General features: G+C 36.3%; 1 protein-coding gene across 3 annotated transcripts in view; it reads right to left on the reverse strand.

Annotated features, from left to right (window-relative positions):
- Positions 1-27,319, reverse strand: part of CNTN1 (contactin 1) — a 374,843-nt gene that overhangs the window by 274,950 nt on the left and 72,574 nt on the right. The window contains exon 1 of one of the 3 annotated variants that reach the window (XM_032645481.1): positions 7,129-7,178. The exons of the other annotated variants lie outside the window; for them this stretch is intronic. The gene's annotated coding sequence lies outside the window, so the exon portion shown is untranslated. Of the gene's footprint in view, positions 1-7,128; positions 7,179-27,319 lie in introns of those variants that run through there. 3 annotated transcript variants of the gene reach the window in all.

The raw sequence follows: 27,319 nt of genomic DNA on the forward strand, positions 1-27,319 counted from the left end.
ATGTTTGCTTTATGAAAAGTTCACAGTGATTTTATTTTACTCTTCATTGAATCTCAGGCACTAAATCCCCTGTTTCTTCCTGGATTTTCTTTTATTGAAGAAAACAATTATTGTTTTGATGAAATGGAATAAAAATTCATGCAATTTTCTTACATTAGCCACGCTCAAAAAATAAAGCCACAGCTTTTAATATATATTCAATAATTCATTCTAATATAATTAATGAGAAACTTTATTAAGCATATAAAATAATTCAGTTGTGGAACAGAAATAACAAGGCGAGTCTGCCAAAATTCATTATAATAAATAGTATTTCATGGCACTGAAAGATACACTAGGGCTATAGTGTTTTTCCCATTGTTCCCAAAAGTGCCAAGTGCAAGAGTGAGCACATATTTGGTGTTAAACAAACTACTTTTGATTGATGATAACTGCTAAGTCCTGAGCAAACTGTAGCATTTAGGAGGGTGTATGGAATTGTTGAAAATCATATAAAAGTTATAAAGATATCAAGGTTTATGACTGGCAAGCAAATGAGAGGAGTTACGTTATAAATAAAAAAGGTGTGACTTTATGCTTACAAACTCTAATTCATGAGAGATTGATATAGGTAGATAACTTGACGGGGATGGATTTTTTTTTTTTATATCCCCAATGCCTAGAATAGAATCTGCATTCTAGTGAGCATCACAGGGAGCTGGTAATGAATATTTGTTGAATAAATCGATAGTTATATGTGTATACTTTTATTTATGCTCATATTTGTTAGATATTAGAAATACTACACAGTATTTAAAGGTTGAGTGAAGAAATACAAATAAGCCTTCACAATAACACCCATCACTGGAAGAATAGAGTAGCGTGAGGTACGGGCTGCTCACAGAAAAATGGAATCCTCTGGTAGATCCCATATCCCGGTAACTCTGGCTTCCATTTTAACTACTTAGAAGTTGACCATTAATCTAATCACCTTCCATTTAACAGTGCTGTCTTGTTTCTCTAGCTGCTTCCAGTTCTTCTTTTAGTCTTGGCATTCTGCAGTTTCATTTTTATGTGTTTACACATAAACTTTCTTATAATTTATCCTGTCTCAGTTTCCTTAGTCTTCCAAGATCTGAAGATTAAGTATTTTTCAACAATTCTCTGCTGTTACTTCTTTAAGTATTTCTTCCTCTTCCTTATATCTATTTTCTGATTTTAGAACACTAATTACATGTTTTACATCTTTTCATTCTGTTCATCATCTGTTCCATGGTCCATAGTCTCTCTGGTAATTTGCATTTTTTTCTTTCTGTGATGTTTCTCTCTGATAATTATTTCTTTGGATCACAAATTTAGCTGGATCAATTCTATTAAACTGCTTTTTAAGTGTATAATTTCAATTATAATATGTTTCATTTCTATTATCCTTTTCCAAAGCCACTTCTCATTTTTACATTGTCTGGTTCCTTGCTCATATTTTGACATTTTTTTCTTTAAATACATTTTTGGTAGTTAGAATAATGGTCCTCCTTCCACTCCCAGGATGTCCATGACCTAATCCTCAGAAACCTGCAGATATGTTACCTTACCTGGGAAAAGGAGCTTTGCAGATGTGATCAAGGTAGTGCCCTTGAAATGGCGAGGTTATCCTGGATTACCTCGATGGTCCCAATCCAATCACATGAGCTCTTAAGAGCAGAAGAGGAAGGCAGAAGAATGGGTCAAGAGATGCAATGTGAAAAGGACTTAGCCCAGTGTTGCTGGCTGTAGAAAGGTAAGGAAGAGGCCATAAACCAAGAAAGGCAACAGCCTTTGGAAGCTGGGAACAACCTTCAGTTTATAGTCAGCATGAAAATGGGGACCCCAGTCCTAAATCCACAAGGAATTGAACTCAGTCAGTAATGTGAATGGGCAGAAAACTGATTCTGCCTTACAGCTTCCAGAACATATCTGACACCCTTAATTTCAGTCCAATGAGAACTGTACTGTACTGAACTTCTGTTCTATAGAACTATAAAATAATTAACTTATGCTGTTTTAAGCCACTGTTTGTAATAATTTTTTAGCAGCAATAGAAAATTAATATAGATTTTAGTACTAGAATTGAGGTGTTTCTGTAACAAATATCTAAAAATGTGAAATAGATTTTGGTATCAGGCAGTGGGTACAGGCTGGAAGAATTTTATGAAGTATGGAAGAAAAAGCCTAGTTTTCTTTGAATAGACTGTTAGCAGAAATATGGACATTAAAGAATGTCCATGAGGGCTCAGAAGGAAGTAAAGAGCATTACAGAGAAGTCCTAAATTGCCTCATAGAAAATATAAATGATCATGAACAAACTATTAATAGAAACATGGATTTTAAGAATGCTGCTGGTGAGGGCTCAGAAAGAAATGAGAACATGTTATTGGAAACCAGAGGAAAAGGGATTTTTGTTAAATAGAAATCTTAGCAGGCTTGTGTCATGCAGTTATATGGAAAACAGAACTTGTAAGCAATGAACTTGGATATTTAACTGAGGAGATTTCCAAGTAAAGTGTTGAATGTGCAGACTGATTTCTTCTTTTCCCTTAGAGTAAATGCAAGAGGAAAGAGATAAACTGACAGAGGAACTGTTAAACAAAAAGGAATCAGGACTTGATGATTTTGGAAATTCTCAGCCTTCCAATATGGCAAAATGTTAAAATTAAGATATTCATTTAAATTTATTTAAAAATTAAGATTATTTTTCTGAGCTATTTCAGAAAGATAGAAAGATCAGAGTAATCAGTAACATAAAAGACTCTTTGAAAAAATTAAGGAAGTTATCATAAATCCCATCAGTCATCTCATCAGAAGCCAAAAGTAGAGATTTTCTTGGAAAGATCTGCACATGAGCCTCTTTGTCTAATGGATTGAATCCTTATGACATCTATGGAAAATCCACAGAAATCTTGAGAATCTTATACAAGCAGAGACACTGCCAACTTGGACTGAAGAGGTAAGAGAGATATGATGTGAGAAAGTCTCAACCTGCCTTTGCTGGCTTTGAAAGTAAAAAAGGGACCCAAAGTCAAGTCATGTGGCAGCATCTGGAAACTGGGAGAAACCCTCAACCTAGAGCCAACAACAAAACAAGGAGCTTAGTCCTATAACCACAAAGAACTGACTTGTGCCAACAACCCAGATGAACAAGAAATTAATTCGATTCTCCCTAGAGCCTCCAGAATGAATTGCATCCTGCCTATACTTTGAGTTTCATCTGGTGACACTTGTACAATTTGTTGTTTTATGACACTAAGTGTGTGGTAATTTGTCATAGAACATAAAAATAGCAATAGAAAATTAATTTCTCTTTTAATTTTAGAATATTCAACATACTTCTTTTCTGAATCTGATCATTCCAATACAATGTATCTTTGTAAGACTATGTCTTCTGTATGGTTCTTTTCAGCTTTCTCTCAAGTCTAATTTATTCTTTATGCTTTGCAATTTTTAAATTGGTAACTAATTATTTTAGAAATTTATCTTGGGAACATTCAATTTGGATTCACAAAGCAAGTGATTTCTTTTGCTTCTACTCGCTGACTGTGAATCTGGAACCACTCTAAATAACTGGATAAAGTTCGTTGATCACACAGGTAAATTCTGCCATCAAGTCTCAGTGAAAGCCATCTAATAATTCTGAGTTCTAAGGACAATTCTGTGTCCCTCCACCCAGTGCAATGTCTAGATAGGCATGTTTCTTTGATGTACCTTCTTGGTGGTAGGTTTATTTTGTATAGACCCTTATTCTTAGAGTGTTGTCCTTAAGGGTTCTGATTCTCTGAGAGAGACACTTCTATCAGACTACAACTAGAGTTAGCCTTTTGCTTCATCTTCTGTCCCAGTGTTGTCCTTACTTACCTCTTGGGTTTCTTTTTTCACTTCGTTTTTGTCCCCCTTGGATTCTTTGTTTTCTTACCCTTTCAGAAAAGCATTTAAAAAGAAGTATTTTATAGTCATATTTTTAGAGTTTTTCATTTAACAGCTGCCAGAAAAGGAACGCTCTATAAATTATTTTTAATCCTACTTAAATTTAGTTTCTAAAAATTGAAGTGGGCTTCCCTGGTGGCGCAGTGGTTAAGAGTCCGCCTGCCGATTCAGGGGACACGGGTTCGTGCCCTGGTCCGGGAAGATCCCACATGCTGTGGAGCGGCTGGGCCCGTGAGCCATGGCTGCTGAGCCTGCGCGCCCAGAGCCTGTGCTCCGCAATGGGAGAGGCCACAGCAGTGAGAGGCCCGCATACCGGAAAAAAAAAAAAAAATTGAAGTAATACAGTTTGTTGCTTGTACAAGGGTTTTATTACCTTAAGTAAAACTGTTACCAAAGTGATAGTTTTTTCATTCAACTTCTTCATGCATTTAACAAGTACAGGGCTTCCCTGGTGGCACAGTGGTTAAGAACCCGCCTGCCAATGCAGGGGACACAGGTTTGAGCCCTGGTCCGGGAAGATCCCACATGCTGCAGAGCAACTAAGCCCACGTGCCACAACTACTGAGCCTGCCTGCCACAACTACTGAAGCCCACATGCCTAGAGTCCGTGCTCCACAACAAGAGAAGCCACCACAATGAGAAGCCCACGCACTGCAAAGAAGAGCAGCCCCTGCTCACCGCAGCCAGAGAGACAGCCCCAGCACAGCAGCAAAGACCCGACACAGCCAAAAATAAATAAATAAATAAATTTAAAAATAAAACCAGAAACAAGTACAGTTCCTGATGGTACTAATGTCAAGAAAAATTAGCAGACCACAGGCAATATGTTTCACATTTTAAATCTCTACTTTCTAAAAATGTATTGATAGCACTATATAAACTCTCCTCCAGACTCCAAATGTAGAAAAAAAACACATAGTCTTTGAGAATCAAACGCTAAGAAATTCAATTAGTCTTTGTACTGCTTTTATATTTTAAATAAACATAATTAAGCTCAAATCTTTAGATTTAGAAAGTATATTTACTTCTTGATTTGTAAATTAAAGATCTACATTTCCTTGATGATATTTACAACCAGTCTTGATCCACTCAATCAGAAGTAATCCAATCCTTTGTCCTTCCATAACAAGGGATTACGTTATGATGTAATAATTTGTTTATATATTTGGGTTTGTTTTTTTTTTTAACTAGACTGTGAGCATCTTGAAAAGAGAAGCCATATGTATTAAAAGTATTGTAATGGGCCCAGAATTTAGCACTGAATTTAGGTACTGAATAAATATTTGATGAATTTAATCTATGAGTGAGTATGTTTAGTACAATGTAAGAAGTTTATAATTCTGTATACATATTATTTTAACCTGTATTTTAAACTAATATTAGGGAAAATTTTTTTAGTATTACTAGAAATATTATAGAATTGTAGGCCAGCATTAGTGAGAGACATCACTCCAAATGAAGTAATTTGTACTCTAAGTAGAGATTCCCTTCTTTCTTTCTCTCCCTGTTTATCATCTAATTCACATATTTCATTGCACAATGAATGAATGAGAGCTTAGATTCTTAAGTAAAAGTAATGTAAAATTGTATTTTGCCTGAAGCATTGTTAACAGGATAGTGGTAATGCCCAATGAAAGAAAATCCTTAAAGTAAAAGAAGTAACATTGTCAGCATTTAAAATAAATGTTTTCCAGAGCTGATTTTTAAGTAATTTGCATTACTTACTTTTAAAAGAAATACACTATGTTGCCAAACAAAGAAATAAACAAAATCCCAAAACAATAATCCAAAACAAATAAAACCTTTGAGAATTTAGTGTTACATATAGAAGGCATACAAGTTACATCTTCTTACATATATTTTTCAAGCTTACACCCCTATATTTTGTTCTTAAAATGTTCAACTGAAAATGGTGTTTAAATATCAGCCACATGTGCTTCTATTTTTATACTAATCCTTCCAGAGTAATCACCCCCTCTAAAGTAATAAATACATTTAATGGAATTAGGACCCAATCTTCACCCCTTTCTTCATTTAACTTTCTATGTCCTGTAAGAACTGTGAAGGTGGGTCCCCTTCAATATTTCAGATGCAAAATAGAGAAACCAAACTCATTCTGTTCTCCAATAAAATAGTTTATATTCCTTTTCTATCAGTTTTAAAATTTTTCCTTTTTTGCTGTGAGAATAATCTTAAAACCCTCTCTGTTCTTCCTTCCTTTATTCCTTTTATCTAATCTATCATAAAGAGCTGTCATATTTGTTTGCTTCCAGGTCTTCAGGCCTCTATTAGAATTAAGACATCACTTCATGCCTTGACAGGACTAGATAATTTTCAAAGATCCCTTTTAATTCAATACTTTTTAAATCTTTTTTAACTGATCACCCTGACCACATTGTGGATTCTTGTACCCAACGCCAATGGTAATAATCCAATTTAGTAGTTTGCAGGTAGAGGACACTAGAGATGAAACTGGAACAGTCACTCAATATTATCCATCAAAATATGTCCGTAATCTCAATCTGCTCTGGCTATACAATTTTTATTACATTTTTCTCAAATGCTCTTCATTACAACTTGTCACTCTAGCACACTGCATATCTATAGGATCTTTCACACTTTTGTTAACAATCGTCATAGCACAAAACGTTCCCGTCTCATTGTCTCTTCAGTAGAAAATATGCAAAATTCGGTTTAACTCTTATCTTTTCTAGGTAGTTCACACAGTGATAGGAAACCAAAATCTGGGTGTTAGTTAGGCCTCAGCTTGTAACTGTGCCACTTACCAGCTACATAACTTTAACCAGCCTCAGGTTTCTCATTCAGCCCATATTTGATAACTCATTCCAACCTCCATTAACTCAGGATTAATTGTCCTTTACTTGTTTTATGTATTTACACAGTGATTTACTTGTATGGCTATTGTGCGAGAGGTCACTGAGAGGACATTTAATAAGTAGTCATCAAACAATTTATCACATGTTTTGATATTTTTGAAGTTGAGAAATAACAAAAAGATAAAACAGAACCAATAACATTCAGTGTTTATCATGAACTGGAAAATTTCTCAATGCTCAGTTACTAAAAATACATTTGAATATTCTATTACACACTGTTTTGGCATATATTTTTGTTCTTTAAAACTAAAATACACGTACATAAACATACACATCCCCCAAGTAAACAGCTTACCTTAAGATTGTTCTGAATTTGGCTTCAGAAACCATCCAAAGCAGATATCTATAAGTCAATAATTATGAAACTACAGTCAGTTAGCTTGAAGATAAAGGTGCTTTTACTTTTAGCAATGATTTTTAATATTTTCTACAAAAAATTAGTAGCATATTCATCATCTAGAAGTTTTTGTTTATTGCCTTGACCACTAAAGTTTCAGAATATTCATAAAATATATTTTAAAAATCAGTAAACACTTTTAAGCTAAAGGAATTTGACTTGTTTCACTATTTGCAAAGCTTATTGATGGGTTATATCCCAAATACCATCTTATTAAGCATTATTGAATTGTATTAAAAATTAACATTTTAAATAAAGCTATAATAATAGGACTGCTGAACTTGACCCATTTTATGATAATGAACACTAGACTAAAATATACTATAGGAAGCATGTGTATATACCATATGCACCACACATACACCATATGTATATGTGTGAGTGTGTATTCCAAATGTATGTTTACATATTGATAGAATGGTATTACACACACACACACACACACACACACACACACACACACACACAACATAAGTAAATTTAAGGAAAAAAACACAGGTAGACCTAAATAATTTGGTAAAGTAAACCAAGTATTTGGGTGTAATTTAATGGATCAAATTCAACCGAGCTCAAGTGTTTGGATAACCTGATATTTTGGTGATATTAACAATAACAGCAGCAAAAGTCATGCTGTGAGTTTTATAGTTTAAAGAACACTTTCTCACATTCTTGTTCAAGTCTTCAGTAACCCTCATGATCACAAATGTGTTCCCTCCCAAATACTAATAAGGTAAGCTTGGTCTGAATTAACACAGAGGTAGTTACATAGGAAGCTTGCCCCTCAAATCCCCATTCTGAGATTAGTCTTTACATTTAAAATACAAGCTATGTCATATTCCCTCATAAACAAAACACACTTGAAATCTATAAAATATAACTTTTCATGTGGCTGAAGCTCTTCTTTTAGATCTTGTCTCAAACATCCCTTCTTCAGAATGATGGCAGATATTAATCAAGTAATGACTCAAATCAATACATAACTATATGTTATATTAAATGTGATGAAGAAGACTCATATGGTACTTTGAGTATAATGAGGATGTTGATTTAGTTTGGAGGGAATAAAATTTAAACTCAGAATGATCAGGCAAAGACAGAGCAGGGAAGAGAGAGAGTGGCCAGTTTTTTTTTTTTTTTTTAGTGGCCAGTTTTGAAGGACTGGCAGGTGCACAGTGCTGAGGCATGAAGGAGCGAGGCACCATGGAGGAACAAGAAGAAGGCCATAGGGCTAAAGCACAGACAGGGAGGGGTGAGTGGGGGTGTACAGAGTTGGAGAGCTCCGGCAGGGGCATGGCAGGTTATGAAGAAGATTTGTTTTTATCTTACATATTACAAGAGGCCATTGAAAGGATTTCTGCTGATGAGTGACATAATAAGGTTTCCTTGAAGACGGTAGCTCTGAGAGGAGGAAAAAAAGTGGAGGAAGAGTGAATGTTGGAACCCAGTGAAGGGTTATTGCTCTAGTTCAGGAAAGAGAGGTAGTGGCTTTGACTTGAGTGTTTGCAAAAGATATTGAGAAAATGGGTTTATTTTAATAAGTTTTGTGTGATACAGTATAATCTGTCTCTCTAACTTGATTATAAGTTCTATGAGGGCAGAGACTGTATCTTTTTACTGACCATTATATCCTCTGTCATCATATGCTTTGTACATAGTTGATACTCCAAAGAATAATTTTTTAATGAATGAATGGTAGGAAAGGAAGAGAAAATTGGAAAGCATAAGGAACTATTATACTATAATAGTATAATTGCACTATTTACTGTGATAAGAATCACTAGAAAAGATCAGGTTTGCAAGTGAAGTCATAAGTTTAGATTTAAAAAGTGTAATTTTTTGGAAAAGCAATATCTACCATAAGAATATCAGTAATTGTGTGATGTCATGGGAGTGGATGCAATATCTATGGGGAGAAAATAGATTAATAATGATAACTGAAAATTTGCAGGCTCTTACTATGTATCAGGCACAGTTCTAAGGATTTTACATGTATCAATCCCATTAGTCCTCAAAATAACTCCACAAAGAATATTTTATTTATTATCCCACTTTAAAGATGCAAAAACCAAGGTACAGAGAAATTATATAACTTGCCTAAATTCATGCAGCTAGTAAATGGCAGAACTAGGATGTGATAGGCAGAATTCTAAGATGGCCTCAAACACGCCTAACCCCTGGTGTACGTACCTTGTACACACAATTTCCTCTCCTGTGCAGGGCAAAAGCTGTAAATGTGATGGGATACAATTCCTACTATTTAGTTATTAATCAGTTGACTTTGAGTTAAAAACAAAAGGGAGATGATGTAGGCCTAGCCTAATCAGTTCATCCCTTTAAAAGAAAGTCAAATTGGAAGTGTTAGAAGGGCTAGGTAGGGGGTCACGTGGCAGAGAATCACAGGCAGCTTCTAAGAACTGACACTAGGCCCTGGCCAACAGCCATCAGGAAGATGGGGCCTTCAGTTCTACAATCACAAGAAATTAAATTCTGCCAACACTAGTGAGCTTGGAAGAAGATTCAACCCTCTCAGATGAGTCCTCAGCCCTAGCCTCCAGCTAGATTTCAGCCTGTTGAGACCTTGAGCAGAGGACCCAGCTGAACTCCACCCAGATTTCTGTCCTGCAAAATTGTGAAATGCTAAATGAGTGTTGTCTTAAGCCACAAAGTTGTGGGAATTTGCTACACAGCAACAGGAAACTAATGCTCAGGATTAAACATAGGTAGTCGGTTTATGTAGCCTGTGTTGTTAAAGACTTAGCTGTACTGCATAAGGTAAGAGAGTTGGGAAGTGAGAAGAGAGGCTAATGCCAGCAGAGCCCTGGAGAATGCAGGCATGTGCAGAGGAAAATGAACCAGCAAGGGAAACTGAAGAGAAACAAAAAAACTCAGGAAAATCCAACAGAGTATGGCATGATGGAAGACATGAAGAAGGATCTGTGGAAGGAGGGACCTTGACCGGGCAAGAGTATGGAGACTGCAGAGAACAAGTCTGATGAGGACTGAAGCATGTTTGCTGCATTCAGTAAGATAGAGGAGGCTGTTATGAGCTTTCTTCTGGTCAACTGAAAAGTGCAGCTGGCATTTAGAATACCCCCCCTTTTTTTTTAATTAAGGGGGAAAACTATGTGTTTGGCTGGGGGGAAAAATCTTTTCCAGATAGACTTTCATTGCTCGATATTTTCATACAGGAGAATTATAGACCTCTTCCTCAAGAACTAGACACATTTGGTTAATTACAGCAGATTTGAAAAGTAAATCAATTAAAATGTTGTTTTGTCACAAAATTTAACTTCCAGGATTAACAATTTCTTAAGTGACAAGGCAAAATTACATCCAATTAGTATTCTAAAGAAAATTTACTCTCCTGAGATGACTAATGAAAAACAGTAGAAGGAACAGAACAGAAAAAAGAGAACTTAGTTTCCAAAGATCTGTTACTTTGATCATTTACATTGGTACTCTAAGGGAAAGCTATTCTTTTCTCCTTATGGAAAATGACAACAGATGCAGAAACAAAAATATAAGCAGACACTAAGTAAATCAATAAGTATCCACTTTGTAATAGGGTACAATTGAGAAGACAGTGTACACACAGAGATAATTAAATTTATGGCCTTTTATGCTGCTTTATTCACCTAATAATGTTGTTTTGAGTACTCTTGTTCCAATATTTCATTTTGGTGACTAATTTTATGGAAGGAAGAAATAACAATGGCCAACTCTCCCCTTATCCCACATAAGATATTAAAAAAACAGAATTCATTCTACATGTAAGTTGTTCCTAATACGTGAGGGGAAAACTTGTATCCAACGGAACCCTTAGGGAATGAGAGGAAAGTTTACCCAAGGATCTCTGCCACATACTCAGCATAGGATTGGGGCCATGTGTAATGGCCCAGCCTGAGCTGAGATTTAAAATTTTCTATTTTGAATGATCAAGACAGATGCCCAATGAGATAGAGACCCAAGTGTGAGAGTGCAGAGTTCGTGTTTCTTCTGGTGGCTTACACAAAATCTCTTCACATCTGACTTAATCCCTTTGTCTCTTCTGAGACCCTTTGTCCCAGACATGATTGTGGGTTTGCCTGTTCCTAGCACTTTACCCATCTATTCATAGATAGCTTAATAGACCTAATACAGTCATTACTTATATTCCAAGATTATCATTCCTTTTGCTGATCACTTACATTTCAAAATCTTGAGTTTGTTTTGCATTCAATTTATTTTCATGTATTTGGCTTCCACTTTTATCTGCTTATGGATGAGACAGTTCTTGCTAACAGAAGAAACCTTACTAGTGAGCATGTGATTGCTGTCTAGTATAAGACAAAGACTGATTCATTAATGAGTCATACATCTTCATAAAGAGACTTCTGTCATCTTTGCATAAAATTCTTTAAAAAGAAAGTCTACCCTTTCGTGCTATTGGTCATTCCAGAAAACACATCACATCTTCTTACTCAATAAGCCTTGAACCGCTAACCAAAACAAGAGGCTTGACTAGAGTGCCTTGACCTTTCCTTAAAGTCCTTCTCTTTTCATTCATGGAATTTTGAGATTAACCTTAAAATGAGGCTTGGTCTTTTTTCTTTTTTCCTCAAAAAAGAAATTATAAAAATATGAGACAAAGACAAGTGTGAGAAACAATTTCAAATTTTATTTTCTATGTTGGATATCCCAGAACCATATTGTATCAATAGTTTCCCACATTATTTACAACTAAATAAATTCTTGGTTGATGTTTCAGATCTTTCATCTCAAGCATTCCAAATCCCTAATGGCCTTAAACTTTAAAGCCTAATCATTCAGATGATTCTTTATCCCTTTTCCCAACTGGAATGTAGATACAGCAAGTCTACCTGTCATCTTTCCAGCATGCCTTTCTTATACAAAATGAAATAGATAACTTCTCATGGCCATCTTGTCCAACCCTAACTTCTTATTATTTTCCCAAACTATAGTTTTTGTCTTAGGCTGTGTTCACTGTGTATAAATACTTCACATTGTTTTCCAATTACTTGAATAAACTGATTGTTTTGGTGAGCAGCACTCCTGGTATAATAAGAGTACAGAACAACTCTTCCATATACCTGTGCTGATGAGCTATAGTCCCCAAAGGAGGTAAATTTTAAGCTTTGTAGGACCACAGTCTAGAATACAATATAAAATATAGACTACAATTTGGTCTGAAGCTTTTTCAGGAGAAAGATACATGGTCCAAAAGATCTTAGGAATCCAGACTAAATTCTATGCTCAAATTCTTTATGTTTTCCCCAAGAACCATTGTGACTTTAGGGAGATTTATATTTCCAGATAAAATGAATCCTCATAACAATGACAGGAGCAGGACCCAGAACTAGATTGCTTTGAACTATGCTTGTCTATGAATATCTTTCATAATCCAGCTAATATGCACCCTGTTGTGCTTTGTTCCTATATTTTGATATCAGTGGAAATGCTACTTTTTTGTAATCAATTTCTTCTTTTAAAAACAGATTTCATTTCTCCTAACAATTTTATTTAACTTTGAGGATTTTCTATATTGGATCCCAAAGTATTTCTTAACTGCTTCACAGTTAATAATAGGACAACTTAACTTTCATGACTCGACTCTAAAACACACTACAAAGAATGTCTTAACTGACAGCAAACTTCTTGGAGGATGTTCTTATAATTAAGGTCCATTCCCTGGCCATTGATATTTAGGAAATTGGAAAGCCTGATAAAAAATAAATATCTTAAAGTTTGCTGTATATTTCCTTGTTCCATAACTAATTATACCTTTAGGTATATCTACACATCCAAATGACACCAGACAACTAGCTTTTAAATTATAAATGTCTTTGGTAGAATTCTTTTAAGTTAAAGGTGAAAAAAGGTGAGGAGTGTTAAATTCTTATTCATTTTTAAAAATGAGAAGTAGCACACAGAAGAAACAGTTAAGTAATTCAAAACAAACTGATGGGGAGTTGAGCATTAGACTTTTTAAAGGGTATGCTGAAATAATTTGACATATTTTACTTAATGAACTTAATCTTTATAATAAAAAATTAACCACTATTGAGAAACCATTATTTACTGAGCTTTTAATGTAGATTATTAATTTTTTTAATCTTGCAAAATATGTTTTCCCATTTGAAAATTATTGTTTCAACTACTTGCTTTAATGAAAAAAATGGGTAATCATGAATTCCCTGAATTTCAATCAAAAATAGTTTCCAGGGGCTTCCCTGGTGGCGCAGTGGTTGAGAGTCCGCCTGCCGATGCAGGGGACACGGGTTCGTGCCCCGGTCCGGGAGGATCCCACATGCCGCGGAGCGGCTGGGCCCGTGAACCATGGCCGCTGAGCCTGCGCGTCCGGAGCCTGTCCTCCGCAACGGGAGAGGCCACAACAGTGAGAGGCCCGCGTAACGCATAAAAAAAAAAAAAAAAAATAGTTTCCAACAGGAAAATAACTCCATCACTATGTCATCAAATTCATGGCTATTCTGACTATTAAATGGATGTTTCCCTACTATCACTTTTCAATGTTAAAAGAAAGGAAAATATCAGTTGTTAAAAAGCTTATTTCTTACAGGAAACATTTTCTAGGTAATGCCAATAAAAATCTGGTGAAAAGAAACAGGTTGTTCTGCCTTAGGGGGTTTTTGTTTGTATTGTTTTCTTTTTGAAAAAAAAAAAAAAAACCTGAGAATTGTACATGTTTAAGGTAGCATACAGAAACTAGCTTTCCATTGTTGAGCCATAAAATATACTTTGGAAGGAAAAATAAGTCTCACTATACTCCAGATTAATACAATCTTTTTTCTTCATATGTGTAAAATTGAGCAAAATTGAAGTTCAAGTGAATTAATAGTTTTAAAGTGACCAGAAAGGCAGGGATCAGCAAACATTTTAGGAAAAGGGCCAGATAGTAAATATTCTTTGCTTAGTGGACCAACAGTTCTCTGTGACAACTACTCAACTCTAACATTGTGGTGGAAAAGCAGCCTAGACAATGCATATATAAGTGTGTGTGACTGTGTCCCAATAAAACTTTATTTACAAAAAGAGTACATACGGCCCATGGCCTGTAGTTTGCTGATCCTAAAATAAGAGAATAATAAAATATAATCATAACATGGAAATGATGAAACCAAGACATCTTCTTGTAGTGTGTTAAAAGCTTTCCCATCATTTTGTCCAAATAGCTAACAGCAACTTTCAGGTATAAACATTAGGCTCTGGGCTACACCCTTAGTTATTGGAAAAATAGGACATCTATTCTTCTAATTTTTTTTTTTTTTTTCGGTACGTGGGCCTCTCACTGTTGTGGCCTCTCACGTTGCGGAGCACAGGCTCCAGATGCGCAGGCTCAGCGGCCATGGCTCACGGGCCCAGCTGCTCCGTGGCATGTGGGACCTTCCTGGACCAGGGCGCGAACCCGTGTTCCCTGCATCGGCAGGCGGACTCTCAACCACTGCACCACCAGGGAAGCCCTCTTCTAATTCTTTTGAAATGTCCTCCATGAAATACTCTCAGAGATAAAAATTTAATGATTTATAGTGAGCTGTTAACACCAACAGTATTTTCATCTCATCTTTATATTAGTGTAAGGAATTCCACAATCTGGCATCTTTTAATTATTTGTACTATTGGGGCAGTAGATTGAGAACATATGCAGGTAAACTTGAAGTTGCTAATTATATATATATATATATATATATATATATATATATATATATATATATATAAAATGTTTTTTTTCTTATTTACCCTTGCTAAAAACTCTGAAAGATATAGTAGTATTAGTCACACTTTATAGGTCATAAATCTGAAGTTTAAAGTGGTTAAGTATATTACCAATGTTACATAGCTATAGGGCCAGGATTTGAACAATGTAGACCCATGCAGTGCTACCATGTATGGTTGTGTAATTTCTGCACTTGTTAGAACACTACATATAAGGGTATAGATGAGGTAGATTGGTATATTTATTATTGGAAATTTCCCACAGGTGTCAATAGAGTTTATTTGTCTTGAAAAATCAATATTATGACTATTTTTTGATAGAAAGATGTATATTTTAGGATTCTTTTTCTAATTACAGCAATGCACCATATGTGATAGCTCCAGTCCTGGCCTGATTCTAAAGACATTGTTCTTTCACATTATGATGAATTTTGTGTCAGGACAGCCTCCTGGAGTGTTACAAAAAGTAAGGTCTTGAGGGAATTCTGTGTTACTAGACTGTATATGTAACAGTCCCTTCACTGCCTTAAAGTCCTGGGAATAGTTTATAACTACGAAAACAGAGAAAGGTTTTATATAACATGAAAGAAATTTCAAGATAGAAATGACAGGACCTGGTAACTGCCTGGATACAGAGAATAAAAAAAAGATAGGAATTGTAGATAATATAAACATCATAAGATGTTTGACTAGATGTATGAATATATTATTAATTAAGATTGGGAGATAAAGTCTGGGGGAAGAGGAAAGATGCCTTTTTTGAAGTTCAGTATGAGATGATGGAGAAATCAAAAAGAAAGTGAAAAATATGTACCCAAAGTTAAGACAGTGAGTAAGGATAGAGCTGGGGATTTGGGTGTCATTTTCATAGAAGTGTGAGAGCTAATGCCAAGTGAATGAGAGAATGTAGTTGGGAAGCGTCTAGGATTAGGAGAAGTGGGACCTACAAGATAAGCCAAAAAAAGAAATAACACTGTAGAACTCTAACTAGAGATGGGATATGACAAGTTAAAAATAGCATCACTGAAGCCAAAAACAAAAAATGTGTTAATGAAAAGAGATTCTCAAGAACGTCCCTTACTTCAGAGAGTTACAGGAAGATGAGAACTGTGCAGAAATCACTATATCTGGCAATCCAAGAACAACTAGTGAATGCTGTACAGTCAGTCTCAATCTGATAATAAAGTGAGGGGCCAGAACTGGGTGGGGGGTAAAGATGAAGAAATAGAATGCAGACTTTTGAAAAAAAATCTAAAACCTAAGAGAAGGCAGAAAAGGAGGAAAGAAGGATAAAGATTTGTTCTGTTTCATATTTGTTTTTATGAGCTGAAGCTGATTGGACATTTTTGAAGATGGAAAAGTATCTGGAGGAAAGAAGCAATTTAAGAAAAAGTTGGAGATGAATAACTGACACTACTGTATTTCACAGAAGACCCAGGAATCCCAAGTCATCAATCAGTAGTGGCTTCAAGTGATATCCTGTCCTGCTTCTATCTTTTTTTTTAAGGAGCTTTATTTATATATTATTTGCATACCATAAAATTGACACATTTTAAGTGTACAATTCAATGGATTTTAGTATTTTTATGAGGCTTTACTTTTATGTGTCCAATATTTGACATAGCCATAAGAAGATCTCATCTGTCTCAGAATATTGTAGATCCTCCCAACTTAATCATGATGATAGAAATATAAAATAAAATAAAATAAAATAATAATACAGAAATGTTAGTGCTATAAGCTGCATCAACATTACAGGTCACCCTGTGGAATGAGGTAAATGCCCTAAATATTTACATTTGTAACTTTCACAATAGATAATAATAAGCCACACTATGACTCAAATAAACTTTTGTTTTCTAGCATTAAGATCTATTTAAATGTGTAACTGACCTATAAAGTAACTATGCAGTAATGTACTAACTACAGTACATTTTTGCCTTACACCGACCTCTAAGGTTTGTTTTTGCTTGTTTGCTGGTTTGTTTTTGGTCATACTTCCCAGGGCAATTTTGTACCATTTCAAGTAGCCATTGTAATAATTCTTTGTGTTAAATCTTGATCTTAGGTTGTGAAAACTTGCTGGTGCCTACAAATAACAAAACATCATATATCTCTCTGTAGTGTTGCATTAAATTCATGGATGTAGATATTTGTACACTTTTGTTCCTGAGTGATGATTTCTAGCCTTACAGCTCTTTGCATTACCTGGAATTGGGAGGAAAGGTTCTTCAAGTGAAGTAAAATGTAAACAGTACAAAAAAGAACATGAACCATGGCTTATTCATAATATACCTATATATGTTACCCCTTATCAGGATATAAGATTTAAAGAGGACCTACAAGATGGCAGAGAGGTAAGATGTGGAGATCAGCTTCCTCCTAACAAATACATCAAAAATACATCTACACATGGAACAATTCCTACAGAACACCTACTGAATGTTGGCAGAAGACTTCAGACTTCCTAAAAGGCAAGAAACTCCCCACATACGTGGGTAGGGCAAAAGAAAAAAGGAAAAACAGAGACAAAAGAATAGGGATGGGACCTGCACAAGTGGGAGGGAGCTGTGAAGGAGGAAAAGTTTTCACACACTAGGAAGCCCCTTCACTGATGGGGAAGGGGGGTGGCGGGGGAGAAGCTTCAGAGCTGTGGAAGAGAGTGCAGCAACAGGGGTGCAGAGGGCAAAGCAGAGATTCCTGCACAGAGAATCACTGCCGACCAGCACTCACCAGTCCAAGAGGCTTTGCTCACCCGCCAGAGCGGGTGGGGGCTGGGAGCTGAGGCTCGGGCTTCGGTCGGAGTGCAGGGAGAGGACTGGGGTTGGTGGCGTGAACATAGCTGAAGGGAGCTACTGCACCACAGCTAACGAGGAAGGAGTCTGGGAAAATGTCTGGAAATACCTAAGAGTCAAGAGACCATTGTTTCGGGGTGCACTATGAGAAGGGATTCAGAGCACTGCCTAAATGAGCTTCAGAGATGAGGGTGAGCCACAGCTATCAACACAGACCACAGGGATGGGTGTGAAATGCTAAGGCTGCTGCTGCAGCCACCAAGAATCCTGCGTGCAAGCACAGGTCACTATCCACCACTGCCAGGGTCCCGTGATCCAGGGACCGATTCCCCGGGAGAACACACGACGTACCTCAGGCTTTTGCAACATCATGCTGGTCTCTGCTGCTTCAGGCTCACCCCGCATTCCATACACCTCCCTCCCGCCAGGCCTGACTGAGCCAGAGCACCTTAATCAGCCGTTCCTTTAACTCCCTCCTGTCTGGGCAAAGAACAAACACCAGAGGGTGACCTAAATGCAGAGGCAGGGCCAAATCCAAAGCTGAACCCCAGGAGCTTTGCAAACAAAGAAAAGAAAGGGAGGTTTCTCCATGCAGCATCAGGAGCAGTGGATTAAATCTCCACAGTCAACTTCATGTACCCTGCACCTGTGGAATACCTGAATAGGCAACAAGACATCCAAAAATTGAGGCAGTGGACTTTGGGGGCAACTGTAGACTTGGGGTTTGCTGTAAATGACTGACTAGTTTCTGATTTTTACATTTATCTTAGCATAGTTTTTAGTGCTTATTATCATTGGTGAGTTTCTTTATTGGTTTGGTTGCTCTCTTCTTTCTTTAAAAAACTTTTAATTTTTTCATTTTAATAATATTCTTATTTTTTATTTTAATAAATTTGTTTATTCTATTTTACTTTATTTTATTTTTTCTTTCTTGCTTTTCCTCCATTTTCTTCTAAGCCATGTGGCTGACAGGGTCTTTGTGCTCTGGCCAGGTGTCAGGCCTGAGCCTCTTAGGTGGGAGAGGCAAGTTCAGGACATTGGACCACCAGAGACCTCCAAACCTCACATAATATCAGTCAGTGAGAGCTCTGCAAGAGATCTCCATCTCAACGCTAAGACCCAGCTCTACTCAATGACCAGCAAACTCCAGTGCTGGACACCCCATGACAAACAACTAACAAAGCAGGAACACAGCACAATCCATTAGCAGAGAGGCTGCCTAAAAGCATAATAAGTTCACAGATACCCCAAAACACACCACTGGACGAAGTCCTGCACACCAGAAAGACAAGATCCAGCCTCATCCACCAGCACACAGGCATGAGTCCCCTCCACAAGGAAGCTTAAACAACCCACTGAAATAACCTTACCCACTGGGGACAGACAGGAAAAACAATAGGAACAACAAATATGCAGCCTGGGAAAGGTGACCTCAAACACAGTAAGTTAAGCAAAATGAGAAGACAGAGAAATACACACCAGATGAAGGAGCAAATTAAAAACCTACCAGACCAAAACAAATGAAGAGGAAATAGGCAGCCTACCTGAAAAAGAATTCAGAGTAAAAATAGTAAAGATGATCCAAAATAATGGAAATAGAAAGGAGAAAATACAAGAAATGTTTCACAAGGACCTAGAAGAACTAAAGAGCAAACAAACAATGATGAAAAGCACAATAAATGAAATTAAAAATTATCTAGAAGGAATCAATAGCAGAATTGAGGCAGAAGAAAGGATAAATGACCTGGAAGATAAAATAGTGGAAATAACTGCTGCAGAGAAGAATAAAGAAAAAAGAATGAAAAGAACTGAGGACAGTCTCAGAGAACTCCAGGACAATATTAACTGCACCAACATTCGAATTATAGTAGTCCCAGAAGAAGAAGACAAAAAGAAAGGGACTGAGAAAATATTGGAAGAGATTATAGCTGAAAATTTCCCTAATAAGGGAAAGGAAATAGTCAAGTCCAGGAAGCACAGAGAGTCTCATACAGGATAAATACAAGGAGAAACATGCCAAGATGCATATTAATTAAACTATCAAATACAAAGAAAACATATTAAAAGCAGTAAAGGAAAAGCAACAAATAACATACAGGGGAATCCCCATAAGGTTAACAGCAGACCTTTCAGCAGAAACTCTGCAAGCCAGAAAGGAGTGGCAGGAAATATTTAAAGTGATGAAAGGGAAAAACTACAACCAAGGTTACTGTACCCAGCAAGGATCTCATTCAGATTTGATGGAGAAATTAAAACCATTACAGACAAGCATAAGCTAAGAGAATCAGCACCACCAACCAGCTTTACAACAAATGCTAAAGGAACTTCTCTAGGCAAGAAACACAAGAGAAGAAAAAGATCTACAATAACAAACCCAAAACAATTAAGAAAATGGGAATAGGAACATACATATTGATATTTACCTTAAATGTAAATGGATTAAATGCTCCAACCAAAAGTCATAGACTGGCTGAATGCATACAAAAACAAGACCCATATATATGCTGTCTACAAGAGACTCACTTCAGACCTAGGGACACATACAGACTGAAAGTGAGGGAATGGAAAAAGATATTCCATGCAAATGGAAATCAAAAGAAAGCTGGAGTAGAAATTCTCATATCAGACAAAATAGACTTCAAAGCAAAGACAAGAGACAAAGAAGGACACTACATAATGATCAAGGGATCAATCCAAGAAGATGGTATAACAATTGTAAATATTTATGCACCCAACATAGGAGCACCTCAATACATAAGGCAAATGCTAACAGCCATAAAAGAGGAAATTGACAGTAACACAATAATAGTAGGGGACTTTAACACCCCACTTTCACCAATGGACAGATTATCCATAGGAAAATATATAAGGAAACACAAAATTTAAATGACACATTAAACAAGATGGACTTAACTGATATTTATAGGACATTCCATCCAAAAACAACAGAATATACTTTCTTCTCAAGTGCTCATAGAACATTCTCCAGGATAGATCATACCTTAGGTTACAAATCAAGCTTTGGTAACTTTAAAAAAATTGAAATCATATCAAGTGTCATTTCGAACTGCAGCACTATAAGATCAACTATCAATTACAGGAAAAAAAACTGTAAAAAATACAAACACATGGAAGCTAAACAATACACTACTAAATAACCAAGAGATCAATAAAGAAATGAAAGAGGAAATCAAAAACTACCTAGAAACAAATGACAATGAAAACACTATGACCCAAAACCTAGGAATGCAACAAAAGCAGTTCTAAGAGGGAAGTTTATACCAATACAATCCCACTACAAGAAACAAGAAAAATCTCAAATAAACTATCTACCCTTACAGCTGAAGCAATTAGATATAGAACATCTAAAAAAGGAAGAAAAGGGGCTTCCCTTGTGGCACAGTGGTTGAGAGTCTGCCTGCCAATGCAGGGGACACGGGTTCATGCCCCTGTCCAGGAGGATCCCGCATGCCGCGGAGCAGCTAGGCCCGTGAGCCATGGCCACTGAGCCTGTGCGTCCAGAGGCTGTGCTCCACAGTGGGAGAGGCCACAACAGTGAGAGGTCTGCATACCGCAAAAAAAAAAAAAAAAAGAAGAAGAAAACCCTATAGTTAGAAAAAGGAAAGAAATCATAAATATCAGATCAGAAATAAATGAAAAAGAAATGAAGGAACAAATAGCAAAGATCAATAAAACGAAAAGCTGGCTTTTTGAGAAGTTAAACAAAATTGATAAACCAATAACTAGACTCATCAAGAAAAAAAGGGAAGACTCAAATCACCAGAATTAGAAATTAGAAAGGAGATGTAACAACTGACCCTGAAGAAATACAAAGGATCATGAGAGATTACTACAAGCAACTATATGCCAATAAAATGGGCAACCTGGAAGAAATGGACAAATTCTTAGAAAAGTGCAAACTTCTGAGACTGAACCTACAAGAAATAGAAAATATAAACAGACCAATCATAAGCACAAGATTAAAAATCTTCCAACAAACAAAAGCCCAGGACCAGTAGCCTTCACAGGATAATTCTATCAAATTTTAGAGAAGAGCTACCACCTATCCTTCTCCAAATCTTCCAAAATATAGCAGAGAAAGGAACACTCCCAAACTCATTCTACAAGTTCATGATCACCCTGATACCAAAACCAGACAAAGATGTCACAAAAAGAGAAAACTATAGGCCAATATCACTGATGAACATAGATACAAAAATCCTGAACAAAATACTAGCAAACAGAATCCAAAAGCACATTAAAAGTATCATACACATGGACAAGTGGGGTTTATCTCAGAATGCAAGGATTTTTCAATATACTCAAATCAATCAATATGATATACCATATTAACAAATTGAAGATTAAAAACCATATGATCATCTCAATAGATGTGGAAAAAGCTATCAACAAAATTCAACACCCATTTATGATAAAAAAAAAAACCAAGAAAGTAAGCATACAGGGAGCTAACCTCAACATAATAAAGGCCATATATGACAAACCCACAGCCAACATTGTTCTCAATGGTGAAAAACTGAAACCATTTCCCCTAAGATCAGGAACAAGACAAGGTTGTCCACACTCACCGTTATTATTCAGCATAGTTTTGGAAGTTATAGCCACAGAAATCATAGAAGAAAAAAAAATAAAAGGAATCCAAATCGGAAAAGAAGAAGTAAAGCTGTCACTATTTGGAGATGACCTGATACTATACATAGAGAATCCTAAAAATGCTACCAGAAAACTACTAGAGCTAATCAATGAATTTGGTAAAGTAGCAGGATACAAAATTAATGCACAGAAATCTCTGGCATTCCTATACACTAATGATGAAAAATCTGAAAGTGAAATTAAGGAAACACTCCCATTTACCACTGCAACAAAAAGAATAAAATACCTAGGAATACAACTACCTAAGGAGACAAAAGACCTGTATGCGCTAAACTATACTGACACTGACAAAAGAGATCAAAGATGATACAAGCAGATGGAGAGATATACCATATTCTTGGATTGGAAGAATCAACATTGTGAAAATGACTATACTACCCAAAGCAATCTACAGATTCAATGCAATCCCTATCAAACTACAAAAGGCATTTTTCACAGAACAAGAACAAAAATTTCACAATTTGTATGGAAACACGAAAGACACAGAACAGCCAAAGCAATCTTGAGAAAGAAAAACAGAGCTGGAGGAATCAGGCTCCCTGACTTCAGACTATACTACAAAGCTACAGTAATCAAGACAGTATGGTACTGGCACAAAAACAGAAAGATAGATCAATGGAACAGGATAGAAAGCCCAGAGTTAAACCCACGCACATATGGTAACTTTATCTTTGATAAAGGAGGCAAGAATATACAGTGGAGAAAAGACAGCCTCTTCAATAAGTGGTGCTGGGAAAACTGGACAGCTACATGTAAAAGAATGAAATTAGAACACTTCCTAACACCATACACAAAAATAAACTCAAAATGGATTAAAGACCTAAATGTAACACGAGACACCATAAAACTCTAAGAGGGAAACATAGGCAGAACACTCCATGACATAAATCGCAGCAAGATCCTTTTTGACCCACCTCCTAGAGAAATGGAGATAAAAACAAAAATAAACAAATAGGACCTAATGAAACTTCAAAGCTTTTGCACAGCAAAGGAAACCATAAACAAGGCAAAAAGAAAACCCTCAGAATGGAAGAATCTATTTGCACACGAAGCAATGGACAAAGGATTAATCTCCAAAATATGAAAGCAGCTCATGAAGCTCAATATCAAAAAAAAAAAAAAAACCCAGTCCAAAAATGGGCAGAAGACCTAAATAGACATTTCTCCAAAGAAGATATACAGATTGCCAACAAACACATGAAAGGATGCTCAACACCACTAATCATTAGAGAAATGCAAATCAAAACTACAATGAGGTATCACCTCACACCAGTTAGAATGGCCATCATCAAAAAATCTACAAACAATAAATGCTGGAGAAGGTGTGGAGAAAAGGGAACTTTCTTGCCCTGTTAGTGGGAATATAAATTGATACAGACACTATGGAGAACAGTATGGATGTTCCTTAAGAAACTAAAATTAGAACTACCATACGATCCAGCAATCCCACTACTGGGCATATATCCTTAGAAAACCATAATTCAAAAAGACACATGTACCACAATGTTCATTGAAGCACTATTTACAATAGCCAGGAAATGGAAGCAACCTAATTGTCCATCAACAGATGAATGGATAAAGATATGGCACATATATACAATGGAATATTACTCAGCCATGAAAATAAACGAAATTGAGTTATTTGTAGTGAGGTGTGTGGACCTAGAGTCTGTAATTCAGAGTGAAGTAAGTCAGAAAGATAAAAACAAATACTGTATGGTAACACATATATATGGAATCAAAAAAAGAAGTCATGAAGAGCCTAGAGGCAAGACAGGAATAAAGACGCAGACGTGCTAGAGAATGGACTTGAGGACATGGGGAGGGGAAAGCGTAAGCTGGGACAAAGTGAGAGAGTGGTAGTGTATATATGGAGATATATACACTACCAAATGTAAAATAGATAGCTAGTGGGAAGCAGTTGTATAGCACAGGGAGATCAGCTCAGTGCTTTGTGACCAGCTAGAAGGGTGGAATAGGAAGTGTGGGAGGGAGGAAAATGCAAGGCAGAAGAGATAGGGGGATATATGTATACGTAGAACTGATTCACTTTGTTATAAAGCAGAAACTAACACACCATTGTAAAGCAATTATACTCCAATAAAAATGTTAAAAAAAAAAAAGAAAAGACGCAGACATAGAGAATGGACCTGAGGATGGGGGAGGGGGATGGGTAAGATGGGACGAAGTGAGAGAGTGGCATGGACTTATATACACTACCAAATGTAAAACAGTTAGCTAGTGGGAAGCAGCTGTATAGCACAGGGAGATCAGCTCGGTGTTTTGTGACCACCTAGAAGGGTGGGATAGGGAGCGTGTGAGGGAGACTCAAGAGGGAGGGTATATGGGGATATATGTATATGTATAGCTGATTTACTTTGTTATACAGCAGCAGCTAACACAACAATGTAAAGTAATTATACTCCAATAAAGATGTTTAAAAAAAAAAAGCAGGGTTAATGTCTAACAGTTGCTACAAAGTGCTTAGAATAGCAACATGAACAAAGCAGAGTCAGAAAAAAAACTTTAAGAATGCTGAGCACCATCTTAAAGCTAATACATTTTGTTTTATTTTTGTTTTGTTTTTGGTTTTTGAAGTCTCTGAAACTCTCTATTGTTCACAATAGAAGAAACTTAACATACAAAAGTCAACAAAATGTTATACTATGTATAATTACATCATCTCCTAGTTTTATACATCCATTCTTATATTTTAAAAAATAAGTATAGATTTTGAGGATTTGAAAGGATGGAAAGTGTCTGAATCTGCACTATTGTGGAGGATGAATATGAAAGTAAAATTTAAATGCACTTAACCATATTGCCATTTTCTCAAATTGAAAGTGCCAAGCCCAGTCAGTGCAGAAAGGGAATAGGCTATAGGCTTACACAGAATGATTTATCAGCCATTTGTTTCATAAAACAAGTCTGGAATTCAGTTTTCTTTAATTCAGGTATTAATTTTCATGGAGCTAAAATTTATTGAAGGTGCTGTTTTATACAAATATTAAGATCAGAGTCAAGAGATACGGTGGCTACATTGCAATAATCTTTAAAAAGGATGATATACCAACCAAGGTTCATATTTATGCCGTTTGCCCATGAAAGATCAACTCTGGAAAGCTTGTGCAAATGTCTACATATAGATAGATGGATAAATAGATATTTATATGCATAAAGGTTAAGATATACATATAGATAGGACTTATTTTGTTGTTAAACATTTTTAATACCACTCTGATTATATATACATATATATTTTATTCTCAAGGAAGAGGACTCAAAGCATAACAATATAATCCGTTTTGGCACTTTTAAGTTTTTATAAGCTATAAAATTAATTTGAGTAAACTGTGTAATTCAAAATTCCATGAAAGGAGTACTTTTAAAACCTTATGTTATGTCTTAGGTGGAGGAAAGACAAAATATTCTGGCCTGTTTTGAATAGCAGGAAGATAAGGAAAGTGAGAAAATAATGAAATGAAGGGAGGATTATGGTAATACTGGGATTTGTCTGCTTTTAGAAAAAAATGACTCATAATAATGCTGCTTCTCTTTCCTGTCCACAACCCTTAATAATATTGCAAGCTAAAAACAACCAAACAAACAAAGCACAGTTAGTGCTTTGGACCTGGCCCTTTATCCACAGTCACTCCACAAAACAGGTGCCAGTTTGGGAGGAAGTTTGGGGGATCTACTATAATGATATAAACTTGTAGCCCTGTTTCATCATCCAACACCCAACTTCTGAAAAGAGGGGCTTGAACTCTTGGCTTCTATTTGCATCTTACATCACTCTCCTCAACCCTGTCTTGCTTCCCCAACACACTCACTGACTCCGAGAGTTCAGGCTCCACTCACGTCTTAACACTGCAGATAGCTCCCTCCTCCTTCCCTACCCTGAAATTTCTCTCATCAAGGTCACTGGCCTAAATAAAAGCAATTCTAAAGGTACATATATATTTAGTTCTGATCTTCTTTGACCTTTATGCATCTGTATCACCCTTAATTTTTCCTTCAGCAGTGCCATACTCTCCTTATTTTGTCTCCACTCCCTCCCTAAACCACTCCTTGGTTTCTTTTGTGAACTCCTTTGCCCATCCTTTAGCGAAGACATTCCTCAGACATTTATCTGTCCTTCTATCGCCTGCCTATGTATATTTCTTGTGGGCAGTTTTATTTCCCTTCATGGTTTTAATAAGCAAATCTAGGCTGCTAAAACACTTATCTCAATGTTGCTAGTCCAGGGCTCTTTTCTGAGATCTGCCTACTGATCATCTTTACTTGGATGGTCCACAGAGATATCAAATTTAACAAATCTAATGCTGAACTCATTATCATATCATTACCCATCCCCCAATTAATCCCTTTTATATTCTCCTGGTTTATCTGTTAACATCATATTTCATCCTATTGCTCAAGTCAGAAACCTGAGCACCATCCCAGCTCCTCCCTCACTCTTACCTCATATTTCTGATAACCAAGTTCTGGTGATTCTTCAATTCAAACATGTCTCAAATCTACCCACTTCTCTTTATCTCCACTTAAACAATCATGGTTATTTCTTCTAAAGCTCTTGTATATGTTTCTGCAATAGCCTGGCTTTTTACAATCATTCCCAGAGCAAACCTATTCCTTATTGCAGACAGAGTGACCTTTCTAAAATATTATCCTAGTCATTTCATTCTCCTGTTCAAAACCCACTATTTTTCATTCATTCACTAAACTCCTGCTTCATTTACCGACAGTGTATTGTGCCAGGCACTTTGCTGAGGATCAGGGCTACAGAGACCATAACATATTATGCAGCAAGACACAGTTTCTTTCCTGCAGCAAGACATTGGTTCTTCTTTTAAACCCAGAATCCACATTTGCAGTATCAGAATTCT

This window comes from Phocoena sinus, chromosome 10 (genome assembly GCF_008692025.1).
Source record: "Phocoena sinus isolate mPhoSin1 chromosome 10, mPhoSin1.pri, whole genome shotgun sequence".
Taxonomy (NCBI): Eukaryota; Metazoa; Chordata; class Mammalia; order Artiodactyla; family Phocoenidae; genus Phocoena; species Phocoena sinus.